General features: G+C 42.7%; 1 non-coding gene across 1 annotated transcript; it reads left to right on the top strand.

The window, feature by feature from the left end:
* The first annotated feature begins 1,069 nt into the window (after positions 1-1,069).
* LOC141419356 (U1 spliceosomal RNA) lies at positions 1,070-1,233 on the top strand. The gene has a single exon (XR_012444134.1). It is a non-coding gene; the product is annotated as a U1 spliceosomal RNA (small nuclear RNA).
* Positions 1,234-22,557: the final 21,324 nt, after the last annotated feature.

Genomic DNA, 22,557 nt, shown 5'->3' on the forward strand with positions numbered 1-22,557 from the left:
GACCTACAAGTGAGACACATCTGAGTGTCATTGCTTTTGAAAATCCAACTAGCATTGAAACTTCAACCCACTCAAGATTGATTAGAAATTGTAGCCTGAACACAATTGGATCAATTGTTTGCTAAAACAAAAAATATCAACATTCTCCATAGGATTTAAATAAAGCCCAGAATCTCCTAACGTAATATTTTAAATGTTCAGGCTACAATACAAAATAAGAAAAACTCTCAAAACAAAAACTCATATGGAAAAAGACAATCAGCAGAAGCCACTGATCTTTGAAATATCAGACTTTAAAGCAGTTATTATAAAAATGCTTCAGAAGTAACAATCTTCTCAAATATAGAAAGCCTCAGCCAAAAAAAAAAAAAAAAAAAAAAACCAGACTATGTGAAAAAGAACCAGATACAAATTTTAGAACTAAAAAATACAATTGCACAAATTTAAAAACTCACTTGGTGGCTCAATAGCAGAACTGAAAGACTCAACAAGACAAAGCCATCGATTCTCCTCAAATTGACATATAGCTTAAAAACAATTCCATTCAAAGTCCTAGCAGGAATTTTTTTTTGATTATGGGAATAGATTTTTATTAACATCACATAAACTGCCTTGAACATTTCAGTTTTTTAAATGTCCTGTGTGTACTTATTTGTGCTTACATTTATAAATACATATCTGATGGACCACAAAGGTACCATCAGAGTAATAACTGATTACTTAACTAATGGTGAAAGTAAATTTTTATAAAAGAAAAAGAGAGCTAGTTATATATGAGTATTTGATGTCAAAATAATTCCAGAACTCTAGTTTCCAAAAAAAACTAAGGTAGTTGAAATCACACAGACTTATTCATAAATTGTATATTAGTGATACATTGTATAAAAGGGAAAAATAAAGAGAAAATAATCATATTTACTTTACATGTTAATAGTCCTTTCATCTTAATCGTGTTATATAAAAACTAATCCCCTAGCAACATATTTTTTAAATACTGGTAATATGGTATTTATCTTCCTGAATACACAAAATGTTTGCAATATAAAGCCTACATAAGATATGAAATGCCATACTTACCTGGCAGGGGAGATACCATGATCACAAAGGTGGTTTTCGCAGGGCGAGGCTTATCCATTGCACTCCGGATGTGCTGACCCCTGCGATTTCCCCAAATGTGGGAAACTCGACTGCATAATTTGTGGTAGTGGGGGACTGCATTCATGCTCTCCCCTGAAAAAAAAAAAAAGATATGAAATGCCTAGCAGGGATTTTTATTGATAAAAATAAGCTAATTCCAAAATGTATATGGAAGGCAAAGGAATAAGTCTAGTTAAGAGAGTTTTAGAAAAGAAGAACCAACTTGTAAGAATCCCACTACCTAATTTGAAGGCTCACTGCATACAGTAGCCAAGATGGTGTGGCTCTGGTGACAAGACAGGCAGGTAGGGGTCCGTGGGACAGAATGGGAGGGGTAGATCAACAATATACGACGCAACCAACTTTTGACACAGGTACAAAACCAATTCAGTAAAAAAAATGCCCCTCAATGAATTGTATTAAGACAATCTGACATCTACGTACCAAAAAAAGAGAAAGAAAATTAACCTTATCCTAAACCTCACAACTTACTTAAAAAGAAAAACTCAAAATGAATCAGAGACCCAAATGTAAAGCTTAACACTGTCAAACTTGTACAAGAAAACATGAGAGAACCTCCACAACCTGGGTTAGACAAAGGTTTTTCTAACATGGCAACAAAAGGCAATACTCAGTCAAAAGAACAATGCAGGAGGTATCACAATACCTGACTTCAAACTATATTACAAAGCAATAACAATAAAAACAGCATGGTACTGGCACAAAAACAGACATGAAGACCAGTGGAACAGAATAGAGGATCCAGATATGAAGCCACACAACTATGAGCAACTTATCTTTGACAAAGGAGCTAAAAATATACGATGGAGAAATAGCAGCCTCTTCAACAAAAACTGCTGGGAAAACTGGTTAGCAGTCTGCAAAAAACTGAAACTAGACCCATGTATATCACCCTATACCAAGATTAACTCAAAATGGATCAAGGATCTTAATATCAGACCCCAAACTCTTAAGTTGATACAAGAAAGAGTAGGAAATACTCTGGAGTTAGTAGGTATAGGTAAGAACTTTCTCAATGAAACCCCAGCAGCACAGCAACTAAGAGATAGCATAGATAAATAGGACCTCATAAAACTAAAAAGCTTCTGTTCATCAAAAGAAATGGTCTCTAAACTGAAGAGAACAACCACAGAGTGGGAGAAAATATTTGCCAATTATACATCAGACAAAGGACTGATAACCAGAATATACAGGGAACTTAAAAAACTAAATTCTCCCAAAACTAATGAACCAATAAAGAAATGGGCATGTGAACTAAACAGAACTTTCTCAAAAGAAGAAATTCAAATGGCCAGAAAACACATGAAAAAATGCTCACCATCTCTAGCAATAAAGGAAATGCAAATTAAAACCACACTAAGATTCCACCTCACCCCTGTTAGAATAGCCATCATCAGCAACACCACCAACAACAGGTGTTGGCGAGGATGCGGGGAAAAAGGAACCCTTTTACACTGTTGGTGGGAATGTAGACTAGTACAACCACTCTGGAAAAAAATTTGGAGGCTACTTAAAAAGATGGACATCGATCTACCATTTGATCCAGCAATACCACTCTTGGGGATATACCCAAAAGACTGTTACTCCAGAGGCACCTGCACACCCATGTTTATTGCGGCACTATTCACAATAGCCAAGTTATGGAAACAGCCAAGATGTCCCAGCACTGACGAATGGATTAAGAAAATGTGGTATCTATACACAATGGAATTTTATGCAGCCATGAAGAAGAACGAAATGTTATCATTCGCTGGTAAATGGATGGAATTGGAGAACATCATTCTGAGTGAGGTTAGCCTGGCTCAAAAGACCAAAAATCATATGTTCTCCCTCATATGTGGACATTAGATCAAGGGCAAACACAACAAGGGGATTGGACTATGAGCACATGATAAAAGCAAGAGCACACAAGGGAGGGGTGAGGATAGGTAAGACACCTAAAAAACTAGCTAGCATTTGTTGCCCTTAACGCAGAGAAACTAAAGCAGATACCTTAAAGCAACTGAGGCCAATAGGAAAAGGGGACCAGGAACTAGAGAAAAGGTTAGATCAAAAAGAATTAACCTAGAAGGTAACACCCACACACAGGAAATCAATGTGAGTCAATGCCCTGTATAGCTACCCTTATCTCAACCAGCAAAACCCCTTGTTCCTTCCTATTATTGCTTATACTCTCTCTACAACAAAATTAGAGATAAGGGCAAAATAGTTTCTGCTGGGTATTGAGGGGGGGAGCGGGAGGGGGTGGAGTGGGTGGTAAGGGAGGGGGTGGGGGCAGGGGGGAGAAATGAACCAAGCCTTGTATGCACATATGAATAATAAAAGAAAAATGGAAAAAAAAAAATAAAAATAAAAATAAAAAAAAAAAAAAAAGTGATCTTTAAAGAAATTTTACTTCATCTACATTACAAACTTGTGCTCTGAGAAAGGCATTAAGAGGATGAAAAGATAAAGGAAAGACAAAATAGAGACTGGGAGAAAACGCATTCAAATCGCATATCTCATGAATTGCTTCTATCCAGAATATATATAAAGAGAGATAGATATAAATATAAATATATACATAAACACAACAGTAAGAAAACAGACAACCCAATTTTAAAATAGGTGAAATACTTGGACAAAGAGGATATGTGGATGGCAAACTAACAAATAAAAGATGTGTCATTAGTCATTCAGGAAACACAAAATTGGATTGTGGTGCCACTACACACCTATCAGAAGAGCTAACATAAAATAGAGACTGACAATACCAAGTGCTGACAAAACTGGCAAACAAGTGAAACTCTCAGATATTGCTGGTGGGAATGAGGAATAGTACAGTCACTCTAGAAAGTAGTTTTCGGTTTCTTATCAAGTCAAGTGCATTCTTACCTTATGGCTGAGCAACCCCACACCTCACGCATTTCCTCTAAAGAAATGAAAACTGAACATTCACACAAAAACCTATACATGAATGTTTGCAAGAAGGTGTACTCATACTCACCGTGAAAACAACCAAAATCTCCTCCGAAGAATGAATGAACGATTGTGGCCCTTCCACACAACAAGGTATTCAGTAGTGAAAAGGAAAGGACTCCAAATACATACCAAGAATGTGGGTAAGCCTCACTGTCATTATGCTATATAAAAGCCAGTCTCAAAAGATTGCACATATATGATTCCATTCATATGTCTCAAAAAGATAAAACTATAGCTTGGGGTTAGGAGGAGGGTTAGGATGTATTTACAAAGAAGTAGTGCAAGGCAGTTTTTTGGGAGTGATGGAATTTTTCTGTATGTTGGTTGTGGTGGTAAGTACACAAATCCATATACATGTTGAGACATGGAATTATATGCTAAAAATTGATTTTACTGTGTTAATTCTTAAATTAAAAATATTTATAAGAAATGTGTAGGAATGGAGTCTTATGGACCTGGAACAGAGAAAGAAAGCATAATTTTAGATCAGGTTGGATTTTCAATGTGTTAACACCTACCAGAGATTCTAGATTTGAAATATGGATTTAAGCGACTAGTTGACTCTATTCTATTTATTTGGCTGAGTGATGGGTTGAAAATTAGAGTCAGGGTTGAAGGTGTGGCTCAAGTGGTAGAGTGCCTGCCTAGCAAGCACAAGACCCTGTGTCAAACCCTGATATTGCCAAAAGGAAGGAAGAAAGGGAGGGAGAGAGGGAGGGAAAGAAAAAGGAAGGGAGGGAGGGAGGGAGACAAAGAGGGAGAGAGGGAGGGAGAAAGGGAGAAAGGGAGAAAGGGAGAAAGGAAGGAAGGAAGGGAGCTAGAGTCAACTTATAAAGTTAAGATTCCAGAAAGAACGTGACAAAGGAAAAAATTCAAAAAGCTGGGTAGATAAAACCTTATTGCAGCTACGTCACGTGTTCACAGCTCCTTCCAGAAACAGCCTCCAAGAGAGTGCAGAGGACATCACAGTATTGAGAAGTGCACAGATGGGAGGATCCATCAGCACCCTGCAAACCCCACCAGTAGCTGCCAGGTAGTCCACTCTAGGTGGACTCTAAAAATTGGAGGAGGTGCTATTATAATGAGCACCTTGATTTAAGTGACAATGATGAAAACTCAGGACAGCAAAGGTCCAGTTGATGTATTCAGCTACCAGAGAAAAGGTAGATGTGGTAACCATAATAGGCAGCAGGGCCAGAGAAACAGCACGGTTTACCTATAGGGAACTCTAAATAATGAGGCCTCTGTGCCTGAAATAAAGTGCTACCCCCTAAGGTTCTACTTGATGTGCATGTCAGAAAATGCTGGACTTGGTAAGCAGAAGATTGAGTTATCAAGACCATTACGGAGACTCCCTGCCTTCCCCCCAATTCCCAAACATAAATCAGCTCACAGAGCCACAGCTGTCTGATTGAAAAGGAGAACTGGAACCCTTGAAAAACAATTACATAACAACATCATGGAATGTACTATTAAGCTTTTACCTGATTGTTACCAAAGGGACAAACAAATATTTCTCAGGGTAATTGTACCTTGCGGGGTGGGGGGGGCGGAGGGGAGGGGGAGGGGGGAGAAGAGAATACCTAGAACTCTACAGGATTACTTGACCCTGACTTTCAGCTAAAACTAAGAGCTGGCAACACGGACTATCAGCATGATACACTGCTAAAGTAGAGCTTGAGGAATTAAGGGTTAAGGAGAGTTGGCTGTGAGTTCTGACACGGCTATTTCACCATTTCATGACTGTTGAGTTGAAAAAGTAATACTCGGCCATGGTCAGAATTCCCTGCGTCAATTCTGTGAGCCATTGGGCAAAGGCTATTGTGTAGGAAGAGTCAAGTCAGCGTCTCTGGCACTCTCTTTCTTAACAAAGTGGCAAAACATTCATTACTGCATTCCTTGGGGCATTGTTTGGATTAATGCCACTATCAAGGGTTTCAAAGGTGAAGGCCCCATTTAATTCTCCCTTTTGGCCTTTGTTTTAAAAAAAGAAAGAAAGAAAGAAAGAAATGAATCTTGGAAAATAATAGTAGGTTTTTTGTAGGTTTAATCATTCCAATTGCAGCTACAATTCCAGCTGTGTTATATTTCTTGGGTAGCAACTAAGCATGGCCCCGGGAAAATGGTATTTGAGCCACTGATCTCCAAACGTGCTTTTCTCTATCCCCAGAAAAGAGAGGATTCAGAAGCCTTTTGCATTCACCTGGACGGAGCAGGTGATATGTGTTATACTTGGACATAATGTCTTTAAAAAGGAGATTAAATTACAATGAGACTGTTAGTAGGAGCCCTAATCCAGTCTGACTGGTGTCCTTATACAAAGAGGAAATTTGAGCATACTAAGAGACATCGGGGACACACAAGCCTGAAGGAAAGGCCATGTGAGGGCAGTGAGAAGAGGCACGTCTACAAGCCAATCAGAGAAGCACAGAAGAAATTAAACCTGCCATCGCCTTGATCGTGGCCTTTCTAGCCTCCAGAACTGTGAGAAGATAAATTCCATTGTGTAAGTTGCCCAGTCTGTGGTGTTGTGTTATGACATCCCTGGCAAACTAATGCATCTTCCTTGTCTTCCACATTTCTCAAAATCACATAATTCATGGATTTACTGAACACCTTATCTAAAATCTTGGTTTTTCTCAACAGTACTGCTCTGCCCAGGGATTCACACACATCTAAAGAATTATTGTGGTAGGCTGATGGTCTGCCCTGTCTATATTCATTATCCAAAAGCTTAGAGTCTTTGGGCCAAAGGGGGATACTTTTACAAAGGACACGATCACTCAATGCCATTAAATTGAACCTAAGACTTCCTCCTGGACATCTGAAATGTCAAAAAATTGACATTCTTTGCCTTGTCAGGCAAAATGACTGATCTAGACCACCAAAGCAGACTACCATGATAAGTGTAGGCAAAAAAAAAAAAAACTTTCTGTGAACCCAGGGATTCTCTGGAGCTTGTCTAAAATTGCCATGTCCATTGAAAAAGTCAGCAGAAGGTAACTTTTAACCCAGTATGAGAAGAGCCATCAAGTGTTCAAATACCCTAGGAGTGAGGTTTGGGATACCCCAGCAAATAAATCATCATGAATTCACTTGCTGAGGACAAAGGGAACAGGAGGGTGTAGAAGAAAGACTTTATAAATACCAAAAACCTTGTGACCAGTTGTAGAAATAAGTTCTGCAAGGACAGAACTGTGCTTTCCACATTTCTTCTTTGTTGTGTCATGTACACATTTATTTATATTTAATAAATATCCTTTTCCTGTCTCATCTCTTTCTTTACTGTACAATATAGTCTGCACGGGTGGTAGTTAGCCTTACAGTTTAATCCACAGGGTACAGACTATCAATATTAGGGCTGGAGGTATGGCCAAGTGGTAGAGCACCTGCCTAGCAAGCATAAGGCCCTGAGTTGAAATCCAAGTACTACCCAAAAAGTGGGGGGAAGAAATTAAATATTATTAATATGATATTATGACTGAAGTAAAGAATAAATAAATATCACCCAGAAAACCTGAACTCAGATCTGGATGTAACAACTAATAAAACTTGGGATCCTCCCTTTGAGGGAGTGAATTTTCATTTGCACAAGCAACAGCTATATTACATCAGGCAACCAAGGTTACTCTCACTATTTTTGCTGGTAACATAAGTACGATAAGAGTGTTGCCATTAGACAGGAGAGGGGTGGACTACAGTGACATCTCCAATTTTTTTTTTTAACATTTCCACATTGTAAACACTTAATTTCCAAAACAGAATCCAAAAACTACATTTCCCAGGCTCCCTTTTCAGTAACATACAGACATAAAACTGCTTCCTTGGAGCAATGTATTCATGTGAGATTTATGGAGCAGAAAGGAGGACAGTCAGGTAAATAGTAAGACTAGTGGGGTCAAGCCAGCATGGCTCCTAGGTAGCTTGGTAGGAGCTGTTAACAGAAGGTCTAGTGCAGAGGTCATCTAGTTGGTGTTTTTGTACAGGTCGAGCAGCAGGTCTCAGCATTTGTAGGATTTCCAGATAATACTAATGCCATCAGGATTGTTGTTCTATCCATCTCCACTTCCAGACTTTGCTTCCCTCTGCATTGACTTTGTTCTCAAGTAGGTTCTTCCCTTCCTAGTGAATCCTGGAGGCTCCAAACCCTGTGGGAAGAGAGCTTCTCTTGCCCCTCCCCCAGTGTCCCCAGATTAAATCTTCTTGTTCCAGTTTGTGTTGCACGTTCATCACTGAATCGATTGCTATGACCAAGGAAGTAAAATATGCCATCCCTGAACGGTGAGAGCAGCATGAAGTCTGAAGGGAAGAATGGACCCCTCCCAAGTGTTTCATCACTCAACAGCCTTACAGAATGGAGAAATGGCCTATGAAGTTACAGTACCGGTGCAGAGGCATCTGGCGGGTTGGAGGTGTTGCTTGACAAAATGCAGCGTATGTTCTAAGTTAGCAACCACTAACTTAAGGGGAGTTCTTAAGCCAAAATCAGAATGTTGCCAAAGGAAAAGAGAAATGGATGTTGGGCAGGCCAGAACAGCAGCTGTCCACCATACAGGAAGTCCTGTAGGCTACAAATGGGATGGTGAGCCACACAGCCTTCAGTTGACTCCCTGACTCTTCTTGCCTTGGAATCTCACCAGCACTTTCCATTTGCTGCACTAAAATTCAGGTCTGGTTTCCAATTATTCTTGATATCTGTAAACTTAACCTCTGTTAATTTTTCTGGACCTCCATTCCCTTCCTTGCTGTAATAGAGCCTGCCTTGCAGTGGTTTGATAAGAATTATCAAACCACTTTGAAATCTGTACAGCACACCATCAATTTAATGCATCATCTTCATTGCTTCAAGAAACAAAGGATAATCTGAGTCTTGTCCATCCTACTGATGATGGGGAAATAATCCCATGGTGATGGGCAAATGACGGAGGAAACCAAAGAAGATGGCTGACAATCTGTCAAGCAGAATTTAGGTTGGACCCACTGTTGCATGCCCTTAACCACACGGTTAGGACCAATGCACCTCAATCCAGGATATGATCAAAGTGTTCTGAGCTCCTTCCCTTCCCTGGATAAGAGCAGCAGGTGAGTTGTGACCAAAGGCTGAAACTGTAAATGGGTTTGATACAGAATCCCTCACCAAGACAATTTCTTTGAGGAAAGTAACTTGGCATAAGGAAAGCCAAGATTCCTGTAGGAGGAAATTTATTGCCACAATTGAGAGGATAACAAAAGTTTGAAAGCAACTGCCCTGCAGTAAGAGACTGACAACAGAATTACACAAAGTATGATTTTACTTCCTCAGTGGCGTGCCAGGAGTAAAATGAGCAAAACAAAAATGCAGATATTATACAGAAGGATTTTCTGGATATAATCAATGAAAATAATCCTCTTTTGTCAATCACATGGATTTATCCACATACTTAGGGAAAGCTGGAAATGATATACAGTAGTTACATCATGCAGGCATTTAGCTTCTCTGAGTTCAACTCTATACACTCCAGAAGGTGGGTGGGGACAGAGAAAGAGACAGAGAGAAATAGAGAGAGATTATCATAAATAGTGAAAGGGGGAAAAGAGTGGGGGAATAGAACTATAATGGAGGGGGTGACTTGTACAAAGGACACCCTATGTGCATATGGAATTATCACAATGACATTCCCTTGTAGTATTAATGTATGCTAATTCAAAACTAAAATCAAATTTTAAAGAAATAGTGAAGGCAATCTGACCTGACACTCTACTCATTGAGCATGCGAGAGAGATGGGAACACAAGGCTGCTGGAATTTCAGTCCCTCTCAGTTCATATTTGCTTCTAGTATGTGAGCATCCTCCCCTGCTGAGTATGACGCTCATGTTTCAAGATGTGCCTTTTTCATACAACCTGTCCTCTCAATGCAAGCCAACTGCTTTTTGCTAGAGCTCAACCAGCAAAACAGTGATGGAGTCCAACCCAGAGGAAAACGGCTGTTGTGTAGATTGAGAGAAGGTGTATCTGCCCCCAGTATGGCACACCCCAGAGGAATTGTCTAGGGTGACAATTCTCCTTATGGACGACTTTAGATCCTGCCCGGTCTCTGTGGCTGATGCATGAAGCTTCCGCCCAAGAAATTTGTTATCTCTGGGTGAAGCCATTTCTATTTTCTTTATGATGATCTATATTTTCTAATTTTCTAAACTGAACATGCATTAGGTTATATAGGTGTTTTGGGAAATATGTTTTTAAAGCATAGGCAGGAGCCCCTGTTGCAGTGGGCTCTGAGTAGCCTCGAGAAAGCTCTGCCTAGGATCCCAGCTTTTCCAGCCTACAAGGGCATCTTCTATCAGGACTCTGAAGAACCCACTGTCCTTCCACTGTGGCTGGAGAGGATATCTCCCTCTTTTCCCTCAGACCTTATCAACGAGAAGCTCCGTGAGTTATAGCATTAGGCCAGGCTGGGCAGCACTGGATGGCTGCAGGGTCCAGGGTGCCAGGCAGCTTGGGGCCATCTCAGCCCATCACTCCCAGGCTCCATCAACCCTTGTTAGTACTCATTACCCGCCTGAGCCCAGACAGGCTGCCTCCATGCTGGGTCCTTGATTTTTCTATTTTGAGAGGGTTCCTCGGGCCAAATCACTAAATCAAGTTATGCCCCTGATGTCTTGGGTTTGCAGCGCTCTGACAGCACCCCTGCCCCCACTGCCTACCCTCAGTCCCCACAAGTGAGGATGGTTTCCCCCTGGTTTACACAGCAGTGTGTAAACACTCTCTCACAAACACAAGCACTCAAATGTTCCCCCATTCACAAGTGCACTCTTTCACCTATATTCACACAAGTATCCTCCACGACAATGACATGAGGACCCACACCTATGGTCCTCAGTGGTCACGAGAGACCCACGCCACTTACAGTTTTGAGATTTCCAGCATGTTCAAGGATGAGAAATGGCTGTAAGCAGGCACCGAAATTTGCAGCTGTTGGAAATGTTTACATTTAACAAATTACCGTTGTGTGTTTGAAATGCCATATAATTGTGTTATCCACAAAGAAATGATAGGACTTACGAACTATTCATTCTTGGGGCACGGCAGGCAGCACGCTTCGGTAATGCAATGTGCTTACAGCCAGCTGAGGAATGCCTTCTCCTCCTCGTCTTGTCAGCTTATCTCTCTGGCTGCGTGTGTAACCTCATTTGGGGATCATAGCATGAGCCCACATCTGAAGCCCTCGGTGAGCATGAGGCCCAGCCAAATGGCTCCTGTCAACCCCAGAATGAGAGGCCCTGGGCCCACACACACCAGCCCCCGTCCCATGCTCAACGGCGTGCCAGGGGAAAATCCAGAATTTGCTGGTAACCTCAGTCACATGAGAATGCACCCTCTGTGCCATCTGATCCAGCCTGTAAGAAGAGCCTTACAGAGGCTGCCGTGCAAGCCTTTGGACAGTTGGCCACCCCTCTTTGCCTTGAGCTCTTGTGGAGTCTTTCCAACATGGCAGGCTGGACCAATTCTACTGGGAAGGAATACGAAGTCTGCCATTCTAGAACTTCCGTGTGTTACGAGGTCCTCTACCTCCTCCGGAGAGCAGCCCTGGGACAGGAAATGAATCAGGCTACCCTGTGCAACCTGCTCTTCACTGGTACAAAGGGCCTCTGTTCTGTCCTGCTGCACCTGGAAAAACGCAATTCTCTCTCTCTCTGTCTCTCTCCCTCTCACTCTCTCTCAATTTCTTGATTCCTTGCTCACACACATATACCATCATATATTCCCATTCCCCCCCCACACACAATTTAAAGTTTCTCATATTTAGAAGTAAACAAGCCAGTCTGAAGCACTCTTCTATCCCTTACTAGTGGTCACTTGTAAAGGCATTTGTCCTCTCTAAGCTTTAGTTTTCCCTAAAACATATCCCCAATCCAGGTGTGGTAGCTCACACCTATAATTCCAGCTACTCAGGAGGCAGAGATGGGAAGGATCACTGTTTGAGATTAGCGTGGGAAAAAATTAGAGACCCCCCCCCAGGTGTAGTGTGAGTACCTGTGATCCCAGCTATATGGGAGGCAAGGTAGGAAGATCATGGTCCAAAACCAGCCCCTGGCAAAAAAATCAAAATCCTAAGCAGAAAAATAACCAAAGCAAAAAGGATCTGGAGGAGTAGCTCAAGTGCCACTCAAGCTGCCTAGCAAGTAGGAAGCCCTGAGTTCAGATCCCAGAATCACCAAATAAATAAAAATAAAATGGATCCCCCAAAATCTGCCTCTCTGAAATATTTGTAAAAGCACCTAACAAAGTGCCGGTACATGGTTTCCTTTCTTTGCTGGTCTGCTGCTTAGGACTGACATAAAGAAATGACTATCCCTCTTGGGGAAAAAAAATAACCTATATTCAAAGAAAAAACTTTCTCAACTGTGCAGCAGAGGGCAGAGAACATCAAAATAGAGGAGTTCGGTGTCTGAAATCTCACTCCAGTTCTGCCAAAAATAAGTTGTATGCCATTTGCAAGGCATTTAAATACACTAAACCTCAGTATTCCTGGCTGTGAGAGGGGCATTGGGGAGACTCCTTCGGTTCTTTACAGATTCAGTGTTTTCCAAAGTGTACACAACTTTCCCAAACCGGAGTAGTGACGCTGGTAAACCAGACCTGAGGTCAGACATGGCCAATCTCTTGACCAGACCACACATCTGTCATGATATAGGCAGTCTTCCTCTCCATGTCTTGCCCACTGAACCTAAGTGAACCCATGGAAGTAAAGAAGGCATGGTAGCTACACTGAGCTAGAAGGTCCCAGAAGCTGGGTGGGATGGGCTGCCAAGGGCAGGGTAGGCAGAAGAAGATTCCAAAGTGCCCTGGGCAAAGAAGGAAGGTGGTATTTGCCAAGTCATAAGTGGGAACCTTGGGAGTGGGACAATCTGGAGTAAATTAACATGTGGTATGTGAAATGGCTCCAGACCGTCTTTAGATGGCACCAGCTGTATGGCACAGGGCAAGTCCCAAACCACAGAAGAGTAGGCACGCCCTTAGCCGAGGCCCTGAGTCCAGGGCCAATGCTTACAGAACTGCTTGGATGAGGGAGGCAGAGATGAGGAGCGTCAGGGTCCTAAACACTCTGCTCATTTCTCACCCTTTCCTTGGGCAGCAATTGAAGACATTCACAATGACTTATCAACACTGCACTTGACTCAGAAGAAGTTCTGTCCCATCTGGAGGAAAAAAGTGACAAACACAAAAGAGACAAGGAAATGCATGGCCTTCCTATAATCCTGTCTGGGGACCATTTCCACTACAACCTCCAAATAGATGCTCTTCCTCTGCTGGTCCAGCAAGAGGCCCCTGCAACAATGAGCTAGAGCTGGGGGACCTGAGGGCCGAAAGTCACAGGCTGTGCCCACTGTCACCCAGACAATGAGCAGGAGAAGGCTTGTATTTGTAACTCATGATTGTCAATTTTCAGTGCTGCCACACCTTCCGTGGAGTAGGTAAGTATGGCCTTTAGAGCCAGGTGGACCTGGGTTCAAATTTCAGCTTCACCTTGTGCTAGTTGTGTGACCCTGGGCAATTTTCTTAACCTCTTCAATTCTTTATTTTACCATCTGTCAAGTAGGCACAAATAACACCTACCTCTCCATGTTTCCGTGAGGTTTTTACGAGAGTCTGTAGTTTATGTCTGTCACTCAGTACATACTCAGTAAATGGCAATTTTCTTTCCCTCTCCTTTCCTGCCCCAATTTCCCTAAAGCCATAATAAAATAGGTTTTAACATGGCTGCCTCCCACATGTCTGAAGATAAACCCAAGTCTACCTGTGTCTCAAGTGAGCACACCTGAGTATTCACATTCTTTTCTGTGGGTGGGCTTACGGTGTTGTGGGAGAGAGTATGCTGTAAGTATCAGGGCCCCTTCAATTCGCCAGTCCTCTTCCCAGGCCAACTAGGGGCACATCTAAGAAAAGGAAGTCCTCAGATGGAGGATGAGAGCAAGGTCATTATTGTGCCCAAGCATACAGCCAGGAATCACCTTCAAGGCTATTAATTAACCACAGTCACCCAGAATGACCTTTTTTCCAGCATGGTTTGCTGATGAGTTTCACAGGTAAAGTATACTCAGTGTACAATCACTCCATTCAGAAGCTTATGGCCATGCCCTTTGGTCCAAGCTGGGAGGATCCCCTGCCCTCCCCTCCTGGTGAGACTCTTTCAGGACTAAGGGTCCCTCCAAGGTCATCCTGTAAATTGGGGAGATCCTGGGACCAACCACAATCAGGTCCATTCCCAGCCAGGACAACCACTGACTCGAACACCCAAGCAGAAGGTGGCCATGCCCTGTAGATGGCTCACTATCACCCTCCATGTGGCTGGATGCTAGAGAATGCACCATCAGGGTGGACAGAGTGGGTCCTAGATCCTGTCTGCTTCCCCTACCTTCCACTTGCCTGCACCCTGCCCTATGGCCTACTTTCATATCCCACTGAACCCCCTGCCGCTCCCAGCACCCCAGTGCCTCCCTACTTTTGCTTTCCCTTTCTGACTGGAGTGTGCATGGAGAGGAAGCGGCAGGGCTGGGGACAGCAAAATGCTGTGTCAGAATAATTCTGGAATAATGATGTTTGTTTAATGTTAATATTCTAATTAGCACTTTTAGTTGGTGTGTCACATTTTATACATTGTATTTGAAAGAAATTCAGGCTTTAGCTTCACTGGTGACTTAAAACTGAATTTTAGATACTAATTTTTTAAAAACCAGGATTAAACACTAGCAAAGACAGTCCTCACAATGGTCAACTTACTGTTTTCAACTTTCCAATGGTAGGAAAGCAACATGCACTCAGCAGAAATGGTGCTCTGAGTTTTTAATCTTGATCTTTCCTGGGCTAGCTATATGCAGTGTGACACTCTTTCGTGTTGTTCGGCGGTGGATGCTGCAGCTTCCAGTCACCCTCATGATCACCAAGGGAACCAGTACTCTGTAGTGGGCTGTGTGCCTGTGCAAAGGGTTGGACACTTTAGGTGCATCCAATGCAACTGGATTTACAATGTTGCCAATGCACAATATTATGGGGACAAAACCTCATCATAAGTGGAGGAACATCTGTATTTCTGTCACATGAAATACTCAAATAGGGTGTTCTCATTGTGTTTTGATATTTAAAATCGGTTTTCTTTCACTGGTAAATGATAAGAAACCCAACCCAAACTGCTAGGTGAAAGGAAATTATTATCTGACATATCTGAAAATTCCAGGAGGGCCTAGCTTCAGGCTCTAAGTATAAGGGCTTAAACAGTGTCACCAGGGCCAGGGGCTCAGTCTTTTAGCCTCATTCTATTCTCCACAAATTATCTAGTCTTCAAGAGACTTTCCTTCTGGGATGGCCAGGCGACAGCAGCAGCTGGAGGCCTCATAGCCACTCAACTTCACATCCAGTAAGGAGGAGCCTCTTTCTCAGACTTCCGCTGCAGTTCTTTACCTCTCTTGGGCTCTGGGGGGGCAGGGCTGTTGTGGCCACGCTAAAGTGTCTTTTGGGTCCTGGGTCGTGAGCCTCAACCACTGCTGGGGTCTGGGATGGACACAGCTGTTTCCAAGAAGAACACGAAAGTATGGGTCAGTCAAGAGGGTGTGGAGACTGACCAGATAAAATATCATTAAAAGTCCTGCTTAAGTCAGGCGCTGGTGGCTGACACCTATAATCCTAGCTACTCAGGAAACAGAGATCAGGAGAATCACAGTTCAAATAGTTTGCAAGACCTTGTTTCAAAAAACCCCATCACAAAATTGTCTGTTCAAATGGCCCAAGGTGTAGGCACTGAGTTTAAAAGCCTTGCTTAGTACATGCCCCAAATCCCACCTAGGGTGTACCCTCCTCAGAAAGCATCTGGTTAGTAATGTCCTTGGAACCTCTTTTTTGTGGTCAACACAATAGCAGCTACATCATGATAAAGAGGAAGTTTGTGGAGAAGGGAAAGTCTTGGAATCAGCCTGTGTGCAGAAGGACCAGGACCCTGTCTTTAGCTAACCCCATGGTCACTAGCATATCATTAGCATTGCGGTTTTGAGCCCTTTGGTGGGTTTTTTCTGCTGCATTTTGGAAAGGAGCATGTGAAGTACAAAACAAGTTATATAACATCCTCCTATCAATCAAAGCTGTCAATCGTGATAGAGTTGATGGAGTGGCTCCAGTGGTAGAGTGCCTGCCTTCTAAGTGCAAGACCCTGAGTTCAAGGCCCAGTACCACCACCAAAAAAAAAAAAAGAATCAGATAGGGAGGCCCTTCTCAAGCCCCCTTTCAGACGAACCCTTCAGCCCCAGCTTTGGCCTTAGATTACAACAGAAACAGGAGAATCGGGAGCTTGAGGTACTTTCACCTTCAATACATCTACGCTTTGCTTGCTACTTCTGTGTGGTTTATCCAATTCTTTGTTCAATTTGCCAAGAACCTGGAGCACTCACAACCTACAGGTGCCCAGACTACCCAGATGGTAGCAGTTCTGACATAAATAATGAGGGTGGAAGATCAGTGGTTCCTACAAAGTATAAATTCCAAGAAGGAAGGACTGACACTGGGCAGCCAAATAACTGATCCACCTTGGATATACCTCTGGGCTTCCACAGAATCCTGGACTTTCCTCTTACATGGCAACATAGATGTTATTTTCCAGTGGTACTGGGGTTTGAACTCAGGCCCTTGAGTTTGCTCTATCACTTGAGCCACAATCCCAGCCCTTTTTGCTTTGGTATTTTTCATATAGGGTCTCTCACTTTTGCCCACTGGGGACCACAATCCTCCTGCCTCTCAAGTAACTGGGATTAGTTGAGATGCCTAGCTTGGTTTTTTTTTTAAATAGGGTCTTGCTAACTTTGTTGACCTGGCTGGTTTCAAACCTCATTCCTTCTATCTCTGTCTCCCAAGTAGCTGACATTACAAGTGTGAACCACCATGCCAGAAAAAAGAATTTAGATTAAATTCTTAGAGGACAGAGACTCTCGTGTACTCATAATCCCTAGGAGATGGGTGAGCACTCTGTAGTTGCTCCAAATCTATCTGTAAAGTGGACTGAGGTTCTATGTGAGTACCACTTCCTGAGGACCCACTAGGTGACAGGCTGGCAAGACAAAGATTGTTAATTGCCCTCTGGGCACTTCCATGGGCCTGGGAATTGCCCAAAGAGCTTTTTAAAACAGATTTCCTAATGTGGTACATATCTACAATGGATTTAATTCAGCCATAGGAAGAATGACACAATGTGGTTTGAAGGTAAATGGGTGCAATTGGAGGTCATCATGTTAAGTGAAGTAATCCAGGCTCAGAAAGACAAGGGCTGCATGTGTTCTCTCATATGTGGAAGATAGATCCAAAAGATAACATGTACTCAGAAACAAGCATGATCATGTACACATTTATATGTCAAACATGTCTGCAACAATGAACTACTTCATGGAACACAGAGGAAGAGGAAAAGGAAAAGAGAATGACAATCAACAATATCAACATCTGTGAAGGTGGAGGATATAAGGATGTGTACTGAAAGCTATTGAAAAATGAGGGGTGAGAGGCAAAATGGTAAGGGAGAGTAATGGAAAGGGTTGAATGGATCAAAGTAAAGTGTACTCACAGCAGGAATACTTCAAGAAACCCATTTGAACGTTGACTTTGGAATTAATAATGAAAGACAGGACTGTAAAATAGGTATAGTGTGAGGGGGCACTTGAGGGAAGGGGGAGGGTGAATGGAGGAGATGAGGGTGGGGTATATGGTCGATGGACTTCATATACTTATATGAAATAGAACAAAGAAACCTCTTGTAATTGCTTTAAGAGGGGCAGGGAGGGAGTTGAGGGGGAGATGGTGGGGGTGATCTAACCAATGTACAATATAACCGTAGGCGGAATTGTCACAATGAATCCCCCTGTACAACAAATTTATCCTAATAAAACTGAAAAAAAAAAAACCCAAATTTCCTGGCCATGCCCCAGCGATTCTGATTCAACAGTCTGGGGTGGGGCCTGAGAGTCTGCATTTCCAGAAAGCTCCCACTTGCTGCTGATGCTACTGGTTGTGACCCACACTTTGAGTAACCCTGCTCCCATGAACCTGCCAGGACACCCCGAGCATCCAAATGAGCACTGACCTCACCAAGAGCTGGGCGCCCCTCCCTGGTAAAACACCTGAACTCCCAATGCTGCCTCAGTGTCTGCTAGATCAACCAGCACTTGCTGAAAGCTTTACTCAATGGGGCTCATAATGAAAGGACTAGAATTTTCAGAACAATCTGGTAAAAGATTTATTCAATTAATGTGATTCAGTTTTTAAAGGTATTTGTCCCTTTGTGAAGGCAAAGCCATGCTTTTCTAATTAGAAGATAATTGCTGGTTAAATATGCAGGTCTCACTGCTTTCAACACAGGAGGCTGATCTGACGACTGTGTCGGAGGCGCCCTACAAGGGCCTGCAGAAGTGTCTTCCTCTTTTCAGCAAGCATCTTACATATTTTACTTTTTGCAGAACTGGGGTTTGAACTCAGGGCAGGTTCTCTACCACGTGAACCATACCCACATCCCTTTTTGGCTTTAGTTTTGGGGGGATTTTTTGTTTGTTTTTGGATAGGGTCTCATGCTTTTGCCTGGGCCAGCCTCAGGCCAAGATCCTCTTAAACATGACTCCTGAGTAACTGGGATTACAGATGTGTGCCACCACACCTGGCTTGTTGGTTGAAATGCGGGAGGGTATTGATAACTTTTTGCATGCGCTGGCCTCAAACTACAATCCTCCTGATCTCCCAAATTAGCTGGGATTACAGATACGAGTTACCACACCTGACCGCATTTTATGCATTTTAAGAGAGGAGATTTAAAAATACTGATGTAAACCTGACCTGTCTTTCTTCTACCTAAGAACCTTCACAGGTTCCCAATTGTCTAAGGATGAAGTACAAGCTTTTCAATCCAGGACCCAAATCCTAATCAGGCCCCTCCCCCTGCCTCTTCAGCCTTACCTTGGACTACTTGCTCCCTGACTGGGAGGCCAACCACATGGGGCTTCTCTCTGCTGCTTCCTTTAAAGCACCAAGTTCGTTATGGACTGAGCTATGACCTCCACTCCCTAGCATTCGCAGTTTGAAGCCCTAACCCCCCAATATGATATATGGGAAAACGGTCTTTAGGAAATTAAATAAGCCTAGGTAGGGTTGTACCTCAAGCGGAGGAGCACTCAATTGTAAGGCTCTGGGTTTAACCCCCACTACGACAAATTTTTTTTAATTAAAAGAAAACTCTATAAAGATTAAATGAGTGCCCCTAATCAATAGCACTGGTGTACTTATAGGAAGAAGAGGAGCTTATATTAAATACACAGAGAACAGGTCATGTGAGGACACAGCAAGATGCAGCCATATGCAAGCCAAAGAGACAGGGAGGGTGCACCAGAAATCCACCCTGTGGCACCTTGACCTCCAGAACTGTGTAAAAATGAACTTCTGTCGCTTAAGCCGCACTGTCACTCTGACAAGTAGTTTTGTTATGCAGCCCTTGCAGACTGATACAAAGGCCTTTCCTGCCACAAAGCTGTCATGAGTCTGGTTCCTCCTTCTGAAAGGCCCTGCCACTCTCCCATACTTAGCCAGGCAATCCCTTCAGGCCTCATTAGAAATGTTACCTCCTCACACAGACCTTCTCTGAACCCAGGGCTTTGCACTTGCTGGTCAGGTACTCTACCACTTGAGCTACACCTTTAGCCCTAATAAAAGATTTCAGATTCCAGAAACGTGCTGAATGTAGAGCACAGGATCAACTCCATGTTTTGAATCAGTAGAACAAGCGATGCAGAATTCAACAAATAGTACTAGGACAAACTAAGTGTCTAGCTGGGAGAAAAAAACTTGATCTCAAAACAGGCACTGGTGGCTCACACCTGTAATCCCGACAAGTCAGGAGGCAGAAATCAGAAGAATCACAGTTCAAAGCCAGCTAGGGCAAATAGTTTGAGAGACCCTATCTCGAAAAAAACCCATCACAAAATAGGGCTGGCAGAGTAGCTCAAGGTGAAGGTCCTGAGTTCAAACCTCAGTACCACAAAAAAAAAAAGATCTTACTATTTACACTAAAATGAATTCCTGATGGAAGAAATGTTTGAATGTATAAAAATAAAACTTCAAAAGTTTCAGAAGAAATTTTATATTCTTGAAGCAGAAAAGGTCTTTTTAAAAGTGAGACACAGAACTGAGGTGGAGCTCAGAAGCAGAGCACTTGCCTAGCATGCAGAAAGCCCTGGGTTTGATTCCCAATACCACACACACAAAGTATGATACAAACACAGAAACAATCCCAGAAAAGACTGATTACCTCAACCTCAAAAAATAAAAAAACTTCTTGATGAAAAATAATGGTAGAATCATCAGAAGACTAACAAAGTGAAGGAAATCCCTGCAACACATGTCACAAAGGCTAATTTGCATAATATATAAAGAGATTCTGCAGATCAATAAGCTCAATTGTCCAGTAGGAGAACGTGAGAAAGATAAAACAGTTAACAGTAACTGAAATCGAGTGCATTTTTAGACACATGAAAAGAGTTGCAAATTAAAATGAGATATCATTTTTACCTATTACGTTGGCCAAGTTGACAAGGCTTAATAACAGATTGTTGGCAAGAACGTGAAGACACCGACACGCTCGCTCATAGGCACTCTCGATGCACGTGACCCTTATGGAGGCAGCAACCACAATATTTAAAACGTGCAGAGTCTTTCATCCCAAAAGTCATCCTATGGATATGCTTGCACATATGGATATGAAATGGCAGATGCACACGAGTTTTCACAGTGGTATCGTTCAGAAATGAAAAGACTGCAGACAACTTAAACAGCCTTCAATGTCAGGCTGGTTGAATAAATTGTGATAGAATCCATACAATTGACTATTATACAGCCTTTAAAATGTAAAAAAAAAAGCAGTTCCCCAAGGACTGATGTGAAGCATTTTCTAACATAGGTTGCTATGTAGAAAAGCAAGCTATTGAAGAGAGTATAGACCAAGTAGAACACATTTAAAAAGAAAGGATAGACATGCATATATTATATGTGCATTGATTAACTTTGGAAGGAAACACGGACTGGTAACCAAGGCTGCCTTCCAGGAAGGGAACTGGGGAGGAGGCGGTGGGGGGGGATGGAGGACGATCCTTGTTCACTGTATAATCCTCTATAATGTTTGAATTTTATATGTACTATGTATCAAAATGAAGTTTTGGTTAAGAATAAATGAATTAAATGCTATTTCCTAGTGAGAAAATACCGAAAGGGGAAAAGCAGAAACAAAATGTCACCAGTGATTATGCAGTGGTACTAGGAGTGCCTTTACTTCTTTATTTCTGTGTTTTTCTATTTTTAACCCTACTTCTTTAATGAGCATGTACTGATTTAAAATAGGAAAAAGAACTGCTTTTACAAAGCTTTGGCAGAACGCTAATCAGCATCTTTCCTGTTGGGCCACATGTGTTCCCGGCTGGATACGGCAGGAAATCTCCCAGCCACATCTGTTAATCCTCAGCCTTCTCTATAAAGACCTTCCTAGGGACTGCATGTGGCTTTGGGAAGCCAAAGGGTTCCTCTCCAAGCAGGTTGGGGTGGGACCTGCATTTAAATGACAGCAGGGCTCCCTCCTTAGGAGGAGGGGAAGAGGTACCTAAGGCCACAAACTTGGAAAAATTGCAAAAAACAAAATTAACATTTGAGCGGCACTCTGGATTTTGCCAAAAGCATCCACTACACCATCTTGTGTGAGTCTCACAACCACCCAACGTGAGGTGTGGCGCTTTTTAAAGCTAAAGAAACGGGGGCTTGGGGAGTGGTGCAAGTGATAGAGTGCCTGCCTAGAAGCATGAAGCCCTGAGTTCAAACCCCAGTACTGAGAAGAAAAAGAAAGAAAGAAAGAAACTGATATTCTGAGAAAGGTGGTTTGTCCAAGTTCACACAGCTACGTGTTCTAGAGCTGGGAGTTCAACCCTTGTCTTCTAACTCCAAATATAAGCTCTTTCCACTTAGTTATGTAGACACTAAATGACCTCACTAGCCCCAAACTTCGATGAAGCCAGAATACGTTTCCTGGTCTTCCCTGCAGTGAGGTGTGAGCCATGAACTATGTACTGTTTTTTAGACTGATATTTTGATAGCTTGGATGTCACTGTGCTAGGGGACAGTGCCCAGTGTTAGCAGAGGGCTAGAGACAGTGACTCTCCCAAGAACTCGCCCTTCAAAGGCAAACTAATGAGTCTGAAGCTTACACCCTAACCACCTGCCTGACTGGGCTCTGACACCACAGGCCACTACCCCCCACCCTCATCACCGAAAGCCAGGTGCCAGACACCACCACCGCCAGCTGAAATCACCCACCTTAGCCAGTCCTAAACTGCTTGCTCCGCTTCACTGGTTCCTTCCTGAAGTTTCCCCTGCTCTCTTGGCCTTCTGACTGACC

The sequence above is a fragment of the Castor canadensis genome, chromosome 19 (genome assembly GCF_047511655.1).
Source record: "Castor canadensis chromosome 19, mCasCan1.hap1v2, whole genome shotgun sequence".
NCBI classification, from domain to species: Eukaryota; Metazoa; Chordata; class Mammalia; order Rodentia; family Castoridae; genus Castor; species Castor canadensis.